The 22,586-nt window shown below is 34.5% G+C and overlaps 1 long non-coding RNA gene and 1 pseudogene across 1 annotated transcript in view; both read left to right on the plus strand.

Moving 5' to 3' along the window:
- The window catches only part of LOC144322933 (uncharacterized), a 187,433-nt gene that overhangs the window by 21,741 nt on the left and 143,106 nt on the right, over positions 1-22,586 (plus strand). The window lies entirely within an intron of this gene.
- On the plus strand, positions 13,604-14,041 carry LOC144323125 (translationally-controlled tumor protein-like; annotated as a pseudogene).

Here is a 22,586-nt window from a genome sequence, read left to right on the forward strand (position 1 = left end):
ATGTAGTGATGGTAGCACACATTATGAATGTTTTTAATACTACTGAACTGTACATTTTTAAATGGTTATGATGATAAATTTTATATTAAGCATATTTTACCACAAAAAATGGGGAGAAGAGTAATATGTTTTATGAGTCTAGGCCAATAAATTCAATGAGTTGGAAGAAAAAAAGATCAATTCTTTGAAAGACACAATTTACCAAAACTCATACAAGAAGAAAGAGATAGTCCAAATAGGCCTATATCTAGTAAATAAATTGAATCAATGATTATTAATCTTCTAAAACAGAAAGCACCAGGTCCATCTGGGTTCTGTGGTGAATTCTAATATTTAAATAAGAAATGATAAGAGTTCTTATGATCTCTTTCAGAAAATAAAATCTGACATAACCTTTCCAACTCATTCAGTGAGTCATTAACGTAACACTTTACACAAAAAACATCACAAGAAAAACTATGAGTGATATCTTTCATAAACATTGTGCAAAAATTTCCTATAAAATCTTAGCAAATTTAATCCAACATTGCATGGAAGGAATTATATACCTCATCAAGTGGGATTTATTCCAGGTATGCAGGTCAGCTCAATATTCAAAAATTATTTAAGGTAATTCATTACATCTATAGGCTAAAAAACATAAGTCATATTATAACACCAGTAGATGTAGAAAAAGTCTTTGAAAAAATCCAATACCCATTCATGATAAAAACTCTCAGGAAGGTAGGAATGCATGGGAAAATTTTCTTGATAGATAGTATCTGCAAAAAGCCTAAGCTTACCTCATGTGTATTGGTGTGAAACTAGATTTTTTCCCATAAGAGCAGGAAAAATAAAAAGATGTTCTCACCACTATTATTTTGCACTGTACTAGAATTTTTAGCTAATATAGTAAGGCAATAAAAGGAAGTAAAGGGTATACAGATGGGGAAGGAAGAAATAAAACTCTTTGTTAACACATCATATAGTATCCATGTAGAAAATGCCAAAGGATTGACAAAAAATTCCTGGAAGTAATAACCATTAGAGCAAAACTGCAGGATACAAGGTTAATATGCAAAAGTCCATTGACTTCCTATCTACCAGCAACAAGCAGTTGCAACTTGAAATAACATAACCCCATTACATTATCACCAAAAATATAAAATACATAGGTATAAGTCTAACAAAATATTATAAGACCTAGATGAATAAAATTATAGTACACTAATGAAAGAAGTCAAAAAATATATATATCAATGGAAAGATATCCCATGTTCATGGATAGAAAGACTCAATATTATTAAAATACCAGTTTTTCTAAAAATGATCTAGAGGTTCAATGCAATCCCAATCAAGTGACCAGAAAATTATTTTGTGGATATCAACAAACTGATTCTAAAGCTTATGTGGAACTGCAAAACACCTAGAACAACCAACAGAATATGGATGAGAAGAATGAATGCAGGGGGCTGAAACTACCCAACTTCAAGATGCACTATAAAGCTACAGTAACCAAGACAATGTTGTACTATTTCTAAAATAAACAAATAGGTCAAAAGAACAAAATATGGAGCCCCAAAATAGACCCACTCAAATATATTCAAATATTTTCAACTTATTTTTCACAAACAACCCAAAGCAATCCAATGTATAAAAACGATCTTTTCAACAAATGATCCTGAAACAATGGGACATTCTCATGAAAAAAAAAATTTATTTAAAAAATTAACCTTGATATTATATATTTAAAAAAAACACTCAAAATGAATAATTGGCCTAAATGTAAAGTGCAAACTATAATATTTCTACAAGATAATGTAGGAGAAAATCTAGATGGCCTTGAGTCTGGCAACAGGTTTTTAAATACAACAATGGAATGATCCATGAAAGTAAAAATGTGTAAGTTGGACTTTATAAGCACACACACACACACACACACACATGCACACGTATATGTCTGCTGTAGAAAATATATTTTAAAGAAAATAAAAGTACATGCTACAGATTAGGACACAATATTTGAAAATATATATCTAATATAAGGCATATATTCAATATATACCAAGAACTCCTAAAACCAAAAAAAAAAAAAAAAGCACAGACAGTTAAAAAATAGGCAGAAATAATTTGAATAGACATCTCATCAAAGAAGATATACAGATGGCAAATAAGCCTATAAAAGATGCTCAATATGTGTAGAAAAGGATTTGCAAATTCAACAACAATGGGATATGACTACATACATATTAGAAGGACCAAAATCCAAAACACTGACAAGACAAAATGCTAGAGACCATGTGGCACAAGAACTCCTGTTCATTGTTAATGGGAATGCCAATGGGTAAAGCTACTTTGGAGGACAGTTTGCTATTTTTTTTACAAAATTAATCATATTCTTAACCATATAATCCAGCAACTGCACTCAGGTATTTACACAAATGAATAAAAACATATGTTCACATGAAAATCTACATGAGTGTTTTTAGCAGCTTTATTTATAATTGCCAAAAATTGGAAGCAACCACATGTCCTTCAATAGGGGGATGGATAAATATACCATAGTATGTCCATACAGTAAAATATTGTTTCCCAATAAAAATAAATGGGCTATCAGACCATGAAAACACAAGGGAAAACCTTGAAGACATATTGCTAAGTGAAAGAAGCCAATCTGAAAGGCTTCATACTCTATGATTCCAATTATACCACATTCTGAAAAAGGCAAAATTATGGAAACAATAAAAAATGTTTGCCAAGGGTTATGGGGGCAGAGAAGATAGGAAAGACGAAGAGGTGATACATGGGGGAATTTTTAAGGCAATGACACTATTTATGTGATACTGTAATGGTGGAGGTTATGCACTTGGCAAACCCATGGAACTCTGACACCAAGAGTGAATCCTAGCATAAACCATGACTTTGTAGTTAATAACAATGTATTGATATTGATCTCTCAATTATAACTAATGTACCATATCAGTGCAAAATGTCAAAAATGAGGAAGCTTAGGGTGCCTGATTGGTGCAGTGGGTTGAGCGGATGACTCTTGGTTTCTACACAGGTCTTTATCTCAAGGTTGTGGGATTTATCCTCAGGTGTTGGACTCTGTGCTCAGCGTGGAGTCTGTTTGAGATCCTCTGCCTCTGCTCCTCCTCCCACTTGCACATACACACTCTCTCTCTCTCTCTCTCAAATAAATAAACAAACAAACAAACAAACAAATAAATAAATAAATAAAACATTTTTTATGGGAAAAGTTATGGGAAATAGAAAGAGTATAAGAACTCTACTTTCTGTTCATTTTTTTCTGTAAGCCAAAAATTGTTCTAAGGAGTAAATTCTATTAGTTAAAAATAAAATCATGACACTCCATGAATTGGACCATCCACAGACTGGATAAGGAGTTTGAGGTGCCCATTACAAATCCATATTTTCTTAGGGACAGGTGCCTACATCAAGACTTTTGAGGCAATATTAGGAAAACTCATTTCGTTCTCTGTCCTATATTTGAGATTAACTGTTCACTTTAATGTCCATAAAAAGCTAATATTCTACTTCGATCCTCTTGTGATTATTCCTTAAGTTTTGGTATCCAGAGGAGAGATTCATCAAGTTATCAGTACCTTCAGCACTATGAACATATGCTCGTTCATGATTGTATACACAGTAATCTGAATCACTCATTCACCATAATATGTTCTTACTTTTGAAATTACTCTTCCTAACGTTATCATGACTTTCTAATGGACAAATCCAGAGGTCTCTTTTTAATTTTTCATTTTTTGAACTCTTCTTCTCTCTATTCCATAAGAGAAAGAGAGAAAAGCCTAGCCATCTCCTTTTTTTCCCTCCCTTCATCTCTGTGCTTAGAATATTTGGTGACCCTGCTTACTGCGACATTGCTCCAGAGCCCCCCATTTTGATAGTTGGCAAGTCAGGTCATTGAAGGCATCTTCATAGTAGGCTCTGAGTGTAGCTCTCTTTGTCTTTGTTCTGAGATCTTATTGACAAGAATGTTCTAGCTTTCATCACTTTTTCTTTTTTTAAGATTTTAGTCAGGTTTAATTGTTGTGGAAAATACACAGATGGCTTACTTTGGCTCTAAGCCTGGTAGGCAATATAAATTACATTTTAATATATTCCATACTCGATCTAGCATACCTTTGGGTATATAGTTCCTCCCCAGAATGCAAGGAAGACTGACTATTCAACGAACAAGATTCTTATTCCTAAAAATATTTGACCTACATGATTTTTAAGCCAACCCTTAGTAATTCTATCCATTAATCCTACCTAAGCCATCTTTATTAATAAGAGAAATCTGTTTTCAAGGAAATAAAAATCACATATTTTGATGTGTTTTGCTTATAAAGAACTAAAATGTAAAAGAAAGTGACTTGATGAAAGGGAAACTTTTCCATGCAAGTAACTGAAAACTGCAGGATGGGACCAGCTTTATATTATGGTTTGATCTACAGATTCATATCTCTGTCAATGCTTTGCATCTGTCTTCTGCTATTCAGACTGTCTTCTCTAATGGTAATAAACATAGTTTTAGACATTTTAGACAAAACATCTGACAGGTCTGTGCACTGCCATTATCAGCAAAATTCTTCAAGTTAACCTTAATTGGAGGACTTTGTTTACATATGCACCCTGGACCTATTGCTATGACCAGGCAGCTATGATGACCTGAATTGGCCTATAGCCAATAAGAACACAACCCAAGAGGTACACTTAGGGATAATCCCAGACAAATATAGTAGGAAATAGGGATGAGGTTGAAAGATGCCCAAATGTGATATTAGAAAGAGGGAGAAGTGAATGAATGTTGGTAAATAAAGAATCTGTGTGTGTGTGTGTGTGTGACATCAAAATACGAACATATTCAAAAGGATTTATATGAATTCACGCATCCATGATAATCTGCAAGATAGCTTTTAAAAGAACATTAGGAGAACAGAGAAGCTCCACCACATAAAAGGGGAGTTTTCTAGACAGTGTTTCCCAGTCTTCTTTTCCTCATGACACATTTAAAAAGTAGGGATATTTTCATAGCAAAATGAGGTAATTGGACACACTGATCAGAAAGTTCTTAACTACATCTTTCTCAAGATTCTTCTCAATCCTAAAATCCCATACTTCTTTGACCATCAGGACAAAACACAAAACTTCTGTGTTCATCTGGTAGCACAAAGAAAGGCACAGGCTCTTTCTTCATTTTTGTAAGGTCAAGATCATAAAGAATAATTGCATCCCCTACTAAAGGTAGTCCTTTCAACACAGCAGAAGAGACTGTGTAAGAGGTTTGAGAGACATTTGATCAGACTCAATATGGCATCCATTTTGTCTTCTAGTGATTTCTGTAAAATATTCCAGTGAATTTAGACTCCAGTTTTATGACCTATTAAAAATATAAAAGAACTTTGTTCCCCAAGGGTAAGATAGGAAAGTCTAGAATTTATTAATACAATCACAAAAGGAAACAATTCACATTTTTAAACTTTAAAGCATCCAAAAGTTTTCCAAAAACCTAAAATTATTTATGGAATCCTTGGAATTCTTTAATTGCTACTTAAAACTACAAGGAGTTTAAAGTCACTCGTATTTTGTCTTTCAGATTGCTATATATGCTATCCTTCTGCTGATTGAAAATTGACAATGACAACAATACCATGTGTCAAGTATCAAAAATGGAGTGTAAAAAATAATAAATCATCCATAGCAAGTAAGAAAACAGGCTCCGTTGTAGAGTTTTTTTTTCTTAAATGTCCCAGAGTCACCTGGTAGCTCTCAACATGCCTTTACATGCCTTCCTTGGACAAATAAAATCACACTTTGCTAATTAACAGTGATAATCTGATAGATGAAGTTGAGCTAAATTGTATCTCAGTACATCCATTCTCTTCCAGATGCAATGAATTTGCTAGTTTGTCGAATTCCATGCATGAAGAACTTCCTACCATTGGCTGAAGAATCAGGAAGGGATAACTGTAATATACCACACTCTTATTGATTGCTAAAAATCCATAAATAAGTTTTTTATAGGAAAAAAATAAAAATGATTTTAGAAAGTATGGCAACATAGGTTCTGTGTACTTGTAGTCTTATTTATGCTTGCATTCTTATACACTTTAAAAATTTCAATAATTCGGTAATTACTCATTGCATATTTCAATAATTCAAGAAAACGTTAATTTATACTATACAAGCAATAAATTGTGTAATATGCTCCTGATTTTCTGTGCTCTTTAAATGAATTTCTTCATTAAGGAAAGGTGCCATCAGGCAGCAAATATTAGACAAGACTTTCCATACAAATTAAGAAATTTAACAGTGCCCACCTCTAGTCTCTGCTTCTGATCGCCAGGTCTAGAAGGATGAATGAAGGGCTGTTGTGAGGATTTAGAGTCAGATTGCATAATTTGAATTCCTGTTCTACCACTTGCCAAATTTCTGATTTGGGGCAAAATAAATCACCTATGGTTTAGTTTTCTCATCTATAAAATAAGGAAAATAACAGTAAATATCATGAAGCTGATATCCAGGCAAAAACCAGTATGTTCTTACGAGTCATTTATAGCTACTGTTCAGTCTAAATAGTCTGTGCCTCATTAAGATACATCAATAAAACATACAATCTTGTATTAAAAATCTCAGGGAATTGATGTTTTGTTGGGTGTTAGCTGAGAGAAAAGAATCCTTAATTCCTATGCCATCAAGGTGCTTGAACCAAAACATTTTAGGTACAAAATTTTGAATAAGAATGCACAGTTTACTTGAGAGAGATCCTTGACTTAAAGAACTACTCATAATCATTACAGAGACCAGAGAAAGGGAAGCAAGAAAAGCTACTTAAGGCTACTGTATAACATGTAGCTCTTCTGGGGTGTATGAGTGTGTGTGTGTGTGTGTGTGTGTGTGAGAGAGAGAGAGAGAGAGAGAGAGACCCTAAGGAATTTTGATGTCTATGGAGAATTCCTGAAGCAAGATACGTGTAATCAGCTGGAACACCCTAAAGGTGGCAATTAAATGTGTATTTAGCTAAGAGCCTCTTCATTGTTGTATACCCCCATAACTTCAGTGGTTAAGATAATAACTAGGTGTAAGGGGGCTTAAACTATATGCAAGAAGACCTTAACTTTTGATAATTCTATACATTTTAAAATTGTTCAGTGTGATTTACCAAAGAAGGCGTGGTAATTTATATTAGGACTAATTCCTTTGTAAAATAGCATTTTTATTTGGCACTTAGAGATCTTGGCCTTAATTATCTGAACATGTTGCTTTGAGGGAAAAAAAAACTATTTTCCTGATTTTTTCCTACAAGTGAAAAATAAAATAAGCTAATAAGTTATCTTAATTCTGGTGTATTTTTTTGAGAAGTTTTCATTGATTTTCCAATTCCAACATTAACCAATAGAGCATATTATATTGATTATATATATATATATATTCCAGACCACTAGATAAGTGGCATATCTCATTCTGTGTTTATAGTATACTAAAAACTCAGTGAGAAATATTATCACTGTTTTTGTTATTAAGAATGTCATGACAACCTTAGCTCTAAGTTCCTTCTTGTTGGATTAAGCTATGTCCTAAGGGGCTCAGCTCTCCCACACTTCACCAAATAATCTCATTCTCTTTCCTTAGAGAGCAAAGATTAATCATTCAGAAACTTAATGAGCTGGAAAAACAAATACCAGTGGAAGAAAGGTGCCCAAGAATTTTAAATAAAATAAATTAGTTTCCATTTGAAAAGTAAATTAGTTGATTTACAAATCTCTTTTCTTTTTTTCGTCTCTATTTGTACTTCTCTCTGTTTTTACTATCTTCCTCAGACCCTCTGTCCTTTAAAAGATAAAGTCCAAAAAAATAAAAAATAAATAAAAATAAGTAAAAATAAAATAAATGAATAAATAAATAAATAAATAAATAAATAAATAAATAAATAAATAAATAAAAGATAAAGTCCAATCATGAAAACTTTTTTATCTTTTAGATTTTGGAATATATCTTACTATCACCAGATGTTTTTTATATTTTACACATCTTTTCCTAAGTTTCCTTTCTTTCTAAATATTCTCTGATGACTCTGCTACTGATCAACTACAACTGATTTGAAAATCATAAAGAGAAAATAAGAAAATAAAAATAAAAAATAGGTATTTAATATCCCTTCAGAATATTTTCGGTTTTATTTTTTTATGATTTTATTTATTTATTTATTCATGAGAAATAGGGAGCAGCAGAGACATAGGCAGAGAGAGAAGCAGGCTCCCTGTAGGGAGCCTGATGCAGAACTCGATCCCAGGACCCAAGATCATTTCCTGTACCGAAGGCAGAAGCTCAGCCACTGAGCCACCCAGATGTCCTATATTTTTAGTTTTTTTTTTTTTTTTTAGTTTTAATACATTCCTAAGTCTTACTGCCATGCTTTTTAAAATTTATTTTAATAGTTAAATGCTTTCAAATATATTATTTTGTTATCATGGAATTTTATTTAGAAATAAATTTCATAATGTGAACAATGCAGGAAGGCTCAATAATGTTTTCCTCATTTACAAAGAGGATTATTGGTCTTGAGCTAGAATCTGTATATCCCTTCTCTAAACAATGCTTTAAATTTCAAACATTTAATCTATAATTATGCAAATAGTAATATGAATTATTATAAGATAAAAAGGTTATGGAGGTATAAACATAAAAACAATCTTTGCACATACATAAATATTATCTGTTTGAAAATATACTTTTCTTCTTCTAGAATTTGTTCCATCATGTCACCATCTCTCAATTCTTCCTAAAAGTTCTTCTATATTTTTTGATTACAGTTTAAATATGACATCTCCAAAAGCCTTCTCTGACCCCTTAAGTCTGAAGTACCAATTCAAGAATTGTCTTCCCATAGTGCTTTTACCAACCCTATCACTGATATATTAGTTAAATGCTCTAGCACACAGATCATGATACTGAATTTTCTAGTCAATCTGTGCTTTTTTCATCTAAAAAATACATAACTTGCCTTGAACTTAGAGAACTCTGAGTATTTACCTATGAATGTTTAGGGCATCAGAGGTCTTAATTTGAGGGAAAAAAAAAAAAGCTCATTCAGGCAATTCTTCCTTACAGATTTTGTACAGTCTTGTATGTCACATTAAAAGGCTTAGATTTTAGTCACAGAGCTTCTGAAACTACTGGAGGAATTTAAGAAGAATGAGACACAATAATTTTTCATAAGGAGGGATTCCTCTGATAGGCTACAAAGAATAGATTTGGAATAGGGAGTTAAGACATTAGAAGCATGTTGACCAACAGATGGGAGGTGGCCAGTTCCTAAATAAAGACAACGGAAGTAGAGGTAGAAGAAAAGTGACAAAGAATAAACATATATAGGAGATGAACCTGTTAGGTAATTGACAGTTAACCATATGTGAAAAGTAAGAGATGAAAGAGACAAGACTGACAACTTCCTCTATTATGCTGACACAATGAAGAAACTTCACACAGTTTTGTTTGTTGTTCATGTGTGTAAGACTGTGTGGCAGTGATGGATACTCAGAGAAAAGATTTTTCCACTTTTTTATATGATATAGTGAAATCTGAGGGTTTTTCCAGATCTCTTTGTGTTTCCAACTATTCTTTATTTTTTTGTTTTATTTCAGTCATAATATTTGACTTAAGATCATGTAAGTTGGAAACAGATAAATGAGATTTGTCGACTAAAGAGGAAATTAGAGAATACAGATAATGGCGATACTATTGAGATCTTTAAAAGATCATTGCCATCAATTTGAACCACTAAATGTACTTTTATTTAAAAATATAGTACCAAAAAAATAAAATAAAAATAAAAATATAGTAGCTGTTACCTAGATTTGTCCATTATCTCTATAAATGAATTGTTCATTAAGTTTATAAATGAAAGAAAATAGGAATTGATTATAAGCATTATTTAATTAATTCATTTCCATAAGAAATGGGCATTATATATATTTTAAATAAAGTATCTTGAAAAATAGTGTTCAAGAAATAAAACATGAAATAAATGACAAAACAAAAATTATATCTTCCATTTGCCATCTCTCTCATTTTTGTGAACTTAAATATTTTATTTTTTGTCTCAAGTTTCAAACGTCTTTATAAGGAGAATGAAAATGAATCTTGATATTCAATAATCCTTTAGTACAGAAAATTTTTCCTAAGATTGTTCAGTGCAACCAACCATCAAGTCAAGACATGCTGTTTGATGAATATCAAGACAGACAAGGCAGCTGTCACTGTATGAGCTATAATTGCATTTCTAGAGTCTCAAGTCTACAAACTGTATATGAAATCAAGTAGTAATAACTATCACAAATGAATATTCTTAAGTGAAAATCCTCATGAAAAGGTAGAACAGAGGCATCTGGGTGGCTCATTTGGTTCAGCGTCTAACTCTTGGTTTTAGTTTAGGTCATGATCTCAGGGTTGTGAGATCGAGCCCTGCATCGGGTTCTGCACTCAGCATGGAGTCAGCTTGGGATTCTTTCTTTCCATTTCCCTATGCCCCTCCCTGCCCCACTCCCTCTTTCAAATAAATAAATAAGTAAAATATTTTTTAAACATTTTTAAGACTTTTTACTTACTTATGAAAGACACAGAGAGAGGCAGAGACACAGGCAGAGGGAGAAGCAGGCTCCATGCAGGGAGCCTGATGTGGGATTCGATCCTGGATCCTGGGATCATGCCCTGGGCTAACGGCAGGCGCTCAATCACTGAGCCACCCACCATCCCAAAATATTTTTTTGAAGGTAGAACAGTTGTGGTTTGATATCAAGATCATTTCTACTTCGGTAGCTAAGGACCAGTTAGTTGTTTTATGCCTCTCAAATTCTTTCTTCAGTTTTTTCATGGTTGAGCACCTATCATCATGTAGGCCTCAACCCCAAAGTTATTTCATCATAGAGTTTTCCTGAATATACTATCTAAAGTAATGTTCTACCCCTGCCCGACCTCCAATGCTTTCTCCTTCAGCTCTTTATTTTCCTATTGGTGTTCTTCAAAAATAAAAGTAAATTAATGTATGCAGCTCTTCATTGCAAATGGGCCCCGTGGAAGCAGGAACGTTCCTTGACTTATTCACTGCTGTGATTTCAAAGCTCACAATAGGGCCTAGCTTAGTAGAGGAGCTCAAAAATAGTTGTAAGAAAAAGAAACAAAAAGATAGAATTTGTCATTATAGGATATTCTTAAAGAATATTATAGGTAATTTTTCTTAGATTGCATAAATCAGGGCTAACTGTTATCCATGTCATTTTTGCTCTTATTATATGTTAAAAATGTCAGCCCCCTTAGCCAAACTAACTTCTGGATGACTTTTAAGAAATTTGATATTTTCTTCATCTCTTGTTCTTTGGCTCTCCATCAGCTTTCAATCTAATCTGTCAATTTTCCCTACTCCTTGACTTTATATACTGCTTACATCTTGCTCATCAGTTTCTGATGCCAAATATTATAAAATTGTTCCTGAAAATCTAATTAGTACATGATATTTGTTTCATATCTATTTTTGATTCAAGGTATAAAACCACATAACATGCCAGCAAAGAATGACCTCCCTTGTTTGAAGGTAGCTTAAATATATAATGTATATTATTCTTTTTGGGAAGTCTCACTGATGATTTTAGTGGTCTATCTGTAAATCTGTGGCTACAAGTACAGTTAAAGTGTAGTTTAAAGGTCATTCTTAGTTATTTATACTTACTTGGCAATTTCAGTTCCATTATAATTTTCTTGCTCTATGTGTGGATGTGTGTGTGTGTGTGTATACAAGAAGATGCTAGATAGGATACAAATATTATTATGAGTCCCTGAATATGGTACCCTGGTTTCTATTAGTAAAAGAAAAAGATTCCTACACTTAAGATGTTTAAAGAGTGAAAAAAATTAACTATTATGAAGGTAACTTATTTCTCTGGGTAATAAAAGTCAGATATTTTCTGATACCAGATATATAAATATCTCTTTAGTTGTTTTCAATGCTAAAAATTAATTTCAAATAAAAATATTTCAAGATTCAATTTTTTGTTTATATGCAAATTTCAGCAGAAACTCTTCTTGGATAAGTCGTAGGATTATGTAAATTGCAAAATATTTATTTGTTTCCATCTCAGTCATATTCTACCAAGGAATATGAATGAAACTTTGAGTCTTTGTTTCAGTCCAACAGGCTTAGTATCAGAATAGAGGACTGTTTTTTTCTTCAGCACTCTTCACTCTATTTTTTCTCTGTTGTGCTTAATTTTGACATTACCTGAGGTGTGTTTAATTAAGATGGATGTGTTGCCATAAATTTCTGACTTGTGAAATCATTAATGATTCTTCTTGCACTATTTTTTAACTTATTTTTGAAGCAATTTCAGATTTTCAGACATCACAAAAATAATATGAACAATTTTCTTACACCTAGTGTATTATTTAATGTTTCCTATTTGTTTGTTTCTGTCTTCCCAGTTCTTGGGAATTCAGCAAATGTCTTAAGATTAAAGTTTCCATACTAAGCAAAAGATTAAAAAATATATATATATAGGACACTCAGTACACTTGAATTTCAGATAAATAGCCAATTAAAGTTTTAGTACAAGTATGTCCCATTCAAAATTTGACATATTTAAAAAGTACATTTAAAAAGTATTCTGTTTATCTAAATTTCAAATTTAATTGGGCATCCTGTATTTTTCTGGGCAACTTTCATTGAGATGGTAATCAGTCAAGAGGTGTAGGGCCCTAGAGTTTTCAATATATTACTCCAGCCTTGTGTGACCTCCAGAAACATAGTTGGTTTCTCTGTTCCTCTCAGTGGCCTTGTGCCTGGGTCAAGCTTAGATTCAGTTTCTAACCTGCAACCAGGATAGGCAATCAAGAGTCAGAATGCTTCGAAAGATAATCGCAGAACATCAGCTCATCTCTGAAAATTTATCACCTCTGTTGAGTTTAACTTCTTCTAGTCTTCATTGCTCCTTCAGCAATATGTAGCCATCATACATATGATTTTTATAATTATTCCATATATTCCGAGGCTCCTTGGGTGGCTCAGTTTAAGCCTTGGACTCTTGATGTCAGCTGAGGTCATGATCTTAGAGTGGTGGGATGCAGCCCCTTGGTGGGGCTCTGCACTCAGCATGGTCTGCTTGCTTGTCCCTCTCCCTCTGCTCCTACCCTCTTCCTTTCTATGTAAATAAATAAATACCAAAAAAAAATAATAATTCCAGATTTTCATATTTGTTGTCAATTGAATGCTTGGACTATTGCAGTCTGCCCCATATGGCTGAGCATTCACGTTTGTTTGTTTCTTTTTCAAATGGTTTTATATGAACGATATTGTATTACCTTTTAGGTTAAAATATTTTCTTAATCTTCTTTGACCCACAAGTTACTTAAAAGTGTATTTTTAAAACAGTTGGCACAGCTTTTTCCCACCCATTCCCACGTCTCCTCAACCCTCTGCTGGATGCTGCTTTGACTGCACCATGCTGGCTCAGAGCTCTGGCTCCTGCTAAACCAGCACTGCCATCATCTCTCTCCAACAGTGGGCATGATCACTACCCGTATCTCATCAGCCGTGACGGATGGCTGTGCCTAGAGGTGAAGGGGAAGATGGTCAGTAGGACAGAGGGTAACACTGATGACTCGTTCATTGATGAAAATGCCTCCATGGAAGCTCCTGAGGGCAAAGGTACCAAAACCACAATAGTCACTGGTGTTGATATTATCATGAACCATCACTTGCAGGAAAACAGCTTCACAAAAGAACTCTGCAAGTAGTACATCAAAGATTATATGGAATCAATCAAAGGCAAACTTGAAGAACAGAGGCCAGATAGAGTAAAATCTTTTGTGGCAGGGGTTGCAGAACGAATCAAATACATTCTTGCCAATTTAAAAAAACTCTGAGTTCTTTATTGGTGAAAACATGATTCTAGATGGCATGGTTGCTCTGTTGGACTACTGTGAGGGTGGTGAGACCCTGTATATGATTTTCTATAAGGATGATTTAGAAATGGAAAAAAGTTAAAAGAATTTGGCTGTTAACTTTGGAGGTATCACCTATTGTGGTAACTGGCTGCTGCTTTTCATCCACACAATGCCAGGACTCAGACAAATGGGACTGATGTCATCTTGGGCTCTCCATTTATTTTGACCTTGATTTATTTGGGGTGGAGGCATTGTTTTTAAGAAAAACAAAACATGTCATGTAGGTTTTCTGAAAATAAAATGCATTTAAACTAAAAAAAAAAAAAAAAGTTTGACACACAGCCTTTCTAAAACTCCTTTTATGTCATTGGTTTATGACTTGGTCAAAGGTATATGATTCAAATTCTTGAAATTGCTTGAGATTTTTCTTATAATTCATTATGTGGTCCAGTTTTACAAATATTCTATGTGTACTTGAAATGCACGTAGTTTGTGCAGTATTTTATGTCAGTTTAGTCAAACATGTTAATGATATGGTTCAAATATTCTATATTAATACTAATTTTTACCCACTTCTTCAATGAACAACACAAACCATATTTTTAGTGAAACCTTGTTTTTATTTTAATTATCTTGCTGGATTATTTTAGCCAGACTGACAATCTTTAGCTTTTTTTTAAGATTTTATTTATTTATTCATGAGAGACACACGAGAGAGAGAGAGAGGCAGAGACCCAGGCAGAGGGAGAAGCAGGCTCCATGCAGGGAGCCCGACATGGGACTCGATCCCGGGTCTCCAGGATCATGCCTTGAGCTGAAGGCAGGCGCCAAACCTCTGAGCCACCCAGGGATCCCCAGTCTTTAGCTTTTTAAAAAAATTTTACTGTCGGGATCCCTGGGTGGCGCAGCGGTTTGGCGCCTGCCTTTGGCCCAGGGCGCGATCTTGGAGACCCGGGATCGAATCCCACGTCGGGCTCTCAGTGCATGGAGCCTGCTTCTCCCTCTGCCTGTGTCTCTGCCTCTCTCTCTCTCTCTCTCTCTCTCTCTGTGAATATCATAAATAAATAAAAATTTAAAAAAAAAAAATTTTTACTGTCATTCTTTAATTGCACTATGGTTGGTGTACAATGTTTCACTAGTTTCAGGTATACACGATAGTGATTTTACTTCTCTGTACACTGTGCTATGCTCACCACAAGGGAGCTACCATATGTTACCATACAACATTATTACTATTCCGACTATTTCCTTATTTTGTATCTTTTATTCCCATGACTTATTCATTCTATAACTGAAAGCTTATATCTCTTACTCCCCTTCACCCGTTTTGTCCATCTCCCAACCCCCCTCCCCATCAGTTTGTTCTGTATTTATAGATCTAATTCTGCTTTTTGTTTGTTTATTCATTTATTTTGTTTTTAGATTCTATATATGAGTGGAAATATGTGGTATTTGCCTTTCTCTGACATTTCATTTAGCATAATACCCTCTAGTCCACCCATGTTGTTGCATATGGCAAAATCTTACCTTTTTATGCCTGAGTTATATAACATATATATATATATATATATATAACGTATATATTATATAACATATTTATGCATTCATCTATTAATGGGCACTTAGGCTGCTTCTATATTTTGAGTATTGTAAATTGTGCTCAATAAACATAGGGGTGCATATAATCTTTTCAAATTGGTGTCTGTTTTCTTTGGGGAAAATACCCAGTAGTGGAATTGTTGCATCATATGATATTTCTATTTAATTTTTTGAGGAACCATACTGGTTCCACAGTGGCTGCACTATTTTGCATTCTCACCAACAATGTATGAGAGTTTCTTTTTCTCCACATACTCATTCAACATCCCTAAGCAATGGGGAAATGCAAATCAAAACTATAATGTATCTGTCATAATGGCTAAAATCAAAAAGACAAAAAAAAAGCCTTTGTCTTTTAAATGGAAGTTACATTGTTTGTTGATATAATTGGACAAATGCCAGTGTATTATTTAATGTTTGCTATTGTTCCTTCTCTTTTTTGCCCCCCTCCCCGTTCTGTTTTTTTACTTTATTTTCCTTTTTTTTTTTTTTTTTTTTATCATTACACACATTTCCTTCTAGTCATTTGGGAGATAAATACTTGATTTCTTTTAGATGTTGCCCTACATATATAAACATGAATATCTGACTCATCAAAATTTGAGATAATTAGTATCTTCACTCCCTTTTTTTTTTTGAATAATGAAGATATTAGAACACTCCATTTAGTCCTTATCACTTTTGTGCTATTATTGAATTTTTTAATTTGAACTTTTAAAATCTCACTATTTGGTTTGCTAGGGTTCTTATAACATAATAGCACAGACAGGGTGTTTAAACAATGGAAACTTACTGTCTCACAATTCTGGATGCTAGAAGCCAGAGATCGAGGTGTGGCAGGTTTGGTTTCTTCTGAGGCCTTTTTTTTTTTTTTTTTTTTGACCTGCAGATGGCTACCTTTTGCTAGTCCTTACAAGATCATCCTTCTGTTTTCTGTGTCCTAATTTCTTATAATGTTCAGACACCAATCAATTTGATTGGGGTCCACCCTACTGACTCCCTTTAACTTAATTGCCTGTTTATGTTCCCTGTTTCTAAACAGAGTCACATTCTAAGGTTATGGAGCTTAGGACTTCAACATATGAATTTGAGGGGAACACAGTTCAGCCCATAATATCCACTAAACATTATTTTTCTATTCAGCCAAACTTATTAATCTTATTTACATGCACCCATTTATTAATTTCTTGCTTTTTATTTATATATTCACTTTAGGCCTCTCTATAAAGTTGCTTTATTTTCTTCTTGAATTACATATTTGTAATTAGTTTTGGTGAGAGTCCACCTGAGACAGTCTTGGTTTTTCTTTATCTGAAAATAACTGGGTGTATTATTTTCCTTGAGCACATTGAAAATATCATGTTACATATTTTAGTTTCTATAATTTCTGATGGAGAGTATTTTTATTGACTAAATATAATTACTAATTGAACTTTTATTGACTAATTCAATTAGTAATTCAAAACAGTCTTTTTTTCTTAATGATTTTAAGACCATTCTTTTGTTTAATATTTCACAGGTTACCAAGGTGTATATATGTATAGGTTTCTTTTTCATTTGTTGGCATTTTTCAGTATTTTCTTTTTATCTTTAGAATCTAGGTGAGTATAATGTAAGTGATGGGTGATAGCAATTATGTAAAAATATTGAAGGTAGAATCTTTGTGTATGCTGCAAAATTCTTCCAACTTTGCCATTTATTTGGCATTTTTTATAATAAAATGTTAGAAAAAATAATTATACTCTATATAGCAGCAACTCCTATATCCTTTGAGATATAGGAAAACAAAACAAAATGTATTTAAAAAGTACTATTCTAAAACATCAAATATTTACCATAGTATCCTAAAATATCAAATACATAGTAGTACACTTAACAAATGCACCAGAAGACTTCTGATTAGTAAATTACATGCAATATTAACACTAAAATAGATCCAAATAATAGTACACTCCATGTCTATGTGTTAGAAGAGGATATTACAAAAATGCCCAATTATCTCAAATTTAACTAATAATAAACACTCCCAATCAAACCCTTTTCAGATTTTGTGATATGTGGAAACTGACAAGTTAATTTGAATATTTATGTAGCATAGGACAAAAATTGACAAGTTACTATTAGAGAATTATAACAAACTCAGAAGACTTACACTATAAAACTACAGTAATAAAGATAATGTAGTATTGGTCAAGAATAAACAAACAGGCATATGAGCAAATGGAGAATATAGAAACCAACCCACACACTCATATGCTCACTTTATATATGACTAGAGGTCATAGCAGTGCACTGTGGAAAGTATGGTTAAGTAAGTATAGTCAGTTGGACATTTAAAAGTGGGTAGGGTGAGAATTTTGATCCCTAAAATACATTTTTAAAAAATCAATATAGATTAGTCAAATATAAAAAGTAAAAAAAATTCTTCTAGAAGAAAACAGAATATCTTCATATTCTTAAGGTAGGAAAATATTTCTTAAAAACAATACAAAATACACTAACCATAGTGGAACCTATCTATTAATTTAACTTTATTGAAATTAAGGACTTCTATTCATAAAAAAAATTTAATAGATGGTGTTTCAGAGTAGAAGATATTTGCAATGCATATGTATGATAATGGACAAATATTAAGAATATGTAAGTAACTCCTACACATCAATAAAAACATTTCAGGCAACTCTATAAAATTCAGTAAAAAAAAATGAGCAAAATACTTGAACAGGCACTTTATTAAAGAGGACATTCTAATAATAAGTACATAAAAATGTTATGAATCTATTCAGTCATAAGAGAAAATAGAACATAAAACAATGAGATATTAAAAATATCTGCCCACTGGCGAATTTAAATTAACAATAATGAGTGTTGCCAAGGATGTGGTGAAATTTAAAGTCTTATAAACTATTCATAAGAATATAAATTACTGCAGTCACTTAGGAGGAGTTTTTTTGGTAGTATCTACTAAATCAGAATCTTTGCATTCTGTATAAAACAATTCTTATTCCTACATATATACCCTAGAAAAATGCATACATGTATGAACCAAAAGACAAAGTTATATATAAGAATTTTCATGACATGACTATTTAGCAGTCCTGCTCCAATGCTCATCAACAGTAGAAGGAATATATAAATTATGGTTTATTCATAAGTGAAATAGCATATGCAATAAAAAAGAAATCATTGCTACAGACAACAACATGAATGAAATTCACATATATAAACTAAAAGAAAAGATCCATACTCAAATGTGTACCTCCTGCATGTATTCCTCAAAGTTCAAAAACAAACATGGTGAGATCAGTTAAAACGTATTTTAAAACTTAGAAACTTATTTTTAGTGCCACGTCACAATTCAAAGATGATACTGAATGGAATTTGGTTGTAATAAAATATCAAATTTCACACTGAAATTTTTCAAAAATTAAAAAGGTTATTTTACTGAAAGCTCTTTTCCATCTCTATTTTCTGTAACTAATTTCTTTTATTGCAGAAAGCTCTTAAAAGGATAGTTGAACTATTTCCATTATTAAACATAAAGCAGATGTATATGATTTCATACTTTGGCAATAACAGTTGAGATTCCAGTAGAAAAAAAAAATATATATATATACACACACACACATACACACACACAAAACTAAGGCAGGAAATATGTAACATTAGGATGCTTTTTTTTTTCTCCCATAAACTGCAGGCTGAACTTCCTAGATTTTTACAATGGTTACTGATCATAGAGGTAGAGCATTCGCAATGGATACATAATTAGAAAGTGTTGCATGTTCTTTCATGAAAAGGTCAGTAGTGAGAGAAAAATCTCAGAAAGAGGAGGTAAGGTGTCCCCTTGCCCTTTTTATCGTTTTCAGCTAACCAAGTTTCTGAATGTCATGCTCAATTCTAAAAAAGTGGAAGAATATAATCAGAAAAAGATGTATCAATATTTGATCTTGGAGCAAGTATTTTCAATTTTAAAGAATCTCAAGTTTATTAAAATAATGAGTCTTAAAATTCTTAAAGTACTAAAATAGTCACAACAGTAAATTTCATACAATTTGATGATAAGCAGAAAAATATCAATCGACTCCATGAGCAAGGATAGAGAGCATATAAATAATCTGAAAATGCCTTTAGTTATCTTCAATACACGTTTATTAAAATGAATTGAATTTTAAAAGAATGTCTAATAGATACAAATATGTCACATACCATTGGGTAATTATGTTTGTAGACTATAGCTTGTGTCTTCTAAAATTAAATATTTAATATTTTTTATCCCTAGAGGTTTTCATGGCATTGCAATTAAATGACATTAAGAAAATTATGGGGGGGAGGAGCAAGATGGCGGAAGAGTAGGGTCCCCAAATCACCTGTCTCCACCAAACTACCTAGAAAACCTTCAAATTATCCTGAAAATCTATGAATTCGGCCTGAGAATTAAAGAGAGACCAGCTGGAATGCTACAGTGAGAAGAGTTCGCGCTTCTATCAAGGTAGGAAGACGGGGAAAAAGAAATAAAGAAACAAAGGCCTCCAAGGGGGAGGGGCCCCGCGAGGAGCCGGGCTGAGGCCGGGGCGAGTGTCCCCAGGACAGGAGAGCCCCGTCCCGGAGGAGCAGGAGCTGCACCGACCTTCCGGGGGGAAAGGGGCTCGCGGGGAGTTGGAGCAGGACCCAGGAGGGCGGGGATGCCCTCGGGCTCCCGGGGACAGTAACAGCAACTGCGCCCCAGGAGAGTGCGCCGAGCTCCCTAAGGGCTGCAGCGCGCACGGCGGGACCCGGCGGGACCCGGAGCAGCTGAAGGGGCTCGGGCGGCGGCTCCGCGGAGGGGGCTGCGCGGCCCCGGGAGCAGCTCGGAGGGGCTCGGGCGGAGGAAGAGGCTCCGTGCGGAGGGGGCTGCGCGGTTCCAGGAGCAGCTCGGAGGGGCTCGGGCGGCGGCTCCGCGGAGGGGGTTGCGCGGCCCGGGAGCGCGAATCCACCAGCGCAGGCTCCGGAGCACAGGGCGCCGGGACACAGCCCAGGATCCCGCCTCCCCCGGGACAGGCAGAGGCCGGGAGGGCCCAGGACAGCGAGGACGCTCCTGCCCCAGCTGAGCACATCAGCGGTCCCGCCCCAGAACCTCCAGGCCCTGCAGACGGAGTTCCTGCCGGAGCTGAATCCACGTTTCCAGAGCTGCCCCGCCACTGGGGCTGTTCCTCCTGCGGCCTCACGGGGTAAACAACCCCCACCGAGCCCTGCACCAGGCAGGGGCACAGCAGCTCCCCCAACTGCTAACACCTGAAAATCAACACAACAGGCCCCTCCCCCAGAAGATCAGCTAGACTGACAACTTCCAGGAGAAGCCAAGGGACTTAAAGTACACAGAATCAGAAGATACTCCCCTGTGGTTCCTTTTTTTTTTTTTTTTTTTTTTTTTTTTTTTTTTTTGGTTTTTTTTTTTTTGTTTGTTTTGTTTTGTTTTGTTTTGTTTTGCTTTTTGATTTGTTTCCTTCCCCCACCCCCTTTTTTTCTCCTTTCTTTTTCTTTCTCTTTTTCTTCTTTTTTTCTTTTTTTTCGTTTTTTTTTCTTTTTCTTCCCTTTTTTTTTCTCTTTCTCTTTTCTTTCCTTCTTTCTCTCCTCTCTTTTTCTCTTTTTCCCAATACAACTTGCTTTTGGCCACTCTGCACTGAGCAAAATGACTAGAAGGAAAACCTCACCTCAAAAGAAAGAATCAGAAACAGTCCTCTCTCCCACAGAGTTACAAAATCTGGATTACAATTCAATGTCAGAAAGCCAATTCAGAAGCACTATTATACAGCTACTGGTGGCTCTAGAAAAAAGTATAAAGGACTCAAGAGACTTCATGACTGCAGAATTTAGAGCTAATCAGGCAGAAATTAAAAATCAATTGAATGAGATGCAATCCAAACTAGAAGTCCTAACGACGAGGGTTAACGAGGTGGAAGAACGAGTGAGTGACCTAGAAGACAAGTTGACAGCAAAGAGGGAAACTGAGGAAAAAAGAGACAAACAATTAAAAGACCATGAAGATAGATTAAGGGAAATAAACGACAGCCTGAGGAAGAAAAACCTACGTTTAATTGGGGTTCCCGAGGGCGCCGAAAGGGACAGAGGGCCAGAATATGTATTTGAACAAATTCTAGCTGAAAACTTTCCTAATCTGGGAAGGGAAACAGGCATTCAGATCCAGGAAATAGAGAGATCCCCCCCTAAAATCAATAAAAACCGTTCAACACCTCGACATTTAATTGTGAAGCTTGCAAATTCCAAAGATAAGGAGAAGATCCTTAAAGCAGCAAGAGACAAGAAATCCCTGACTTTTATGGGGAGGAGTATTAGGGTAACAGCAGACCTCTCCACAGAGACCTGGCAGGCCAGAAAGGGCTGGCAGGATATATTCAGGGTCCTAAATGAAAAGAACATGCAACCAAGAATACTTTATCCAGCAAGGCTCTCATTCAAAATGGAAGGAGAGATAAAGAGCTTCCAAGACAGGCAGCAACTAAAAGAATATGTGACCTCCAAACCAGCTCTGCAAGAAATTTTAAGGGGGCCTCTTAAAATTCCCCTTTAAGAAGAAGTTCAGTGGAACAGTCCACAAAAACAAAGACTGAATAGATATCATGATGACACTAAACTCATATCTCTCAATAGTAACTCTGAATGTGAACGGGCTTAATGACCCCATCAAAAGGCGCAGGGTTTCAGACTGGATAAAAAAGCAGGACCCATCTATTTGCTGTCTACAAGAGACTCATTTTAGACAGAAGGACACCTACAGCCTGAAAATAAAAGGTTGGAGAACCATTTACCATTCGAATGGTCCTCAAAAGAAAGCAGGGGTAGCCATCCTTATATCAGATAAACTAAAATTTACCCCAAAGACTGTAGTGAGAGATGAAGAGGGACACTATATCATACTTAAAGGATCTATTCAACAAGAGGACTTAACAATCCTCAATATATATGCTCCAAATGTGGGAGCTGCCAAATATATAAATCAATTATTAACCAAAGTGAAGAAATACTTAGATAATAATACACTTATA

The sequence above is a fragment of the Canis aureus genome, chromosome 11 (assembly GCF_053574225.1).
Source record: "Canis aureus isolate CA01 chromosome 11, VMU_Caureus_v.1.0, whole genome shotgun sequence".
In the NCBI taxonomy this organism is placed as follows: Eukaryota; Metazoa; Chordata; class Mammalia; order Carnivora; family Canidae; genus Canis; species Canis aureus.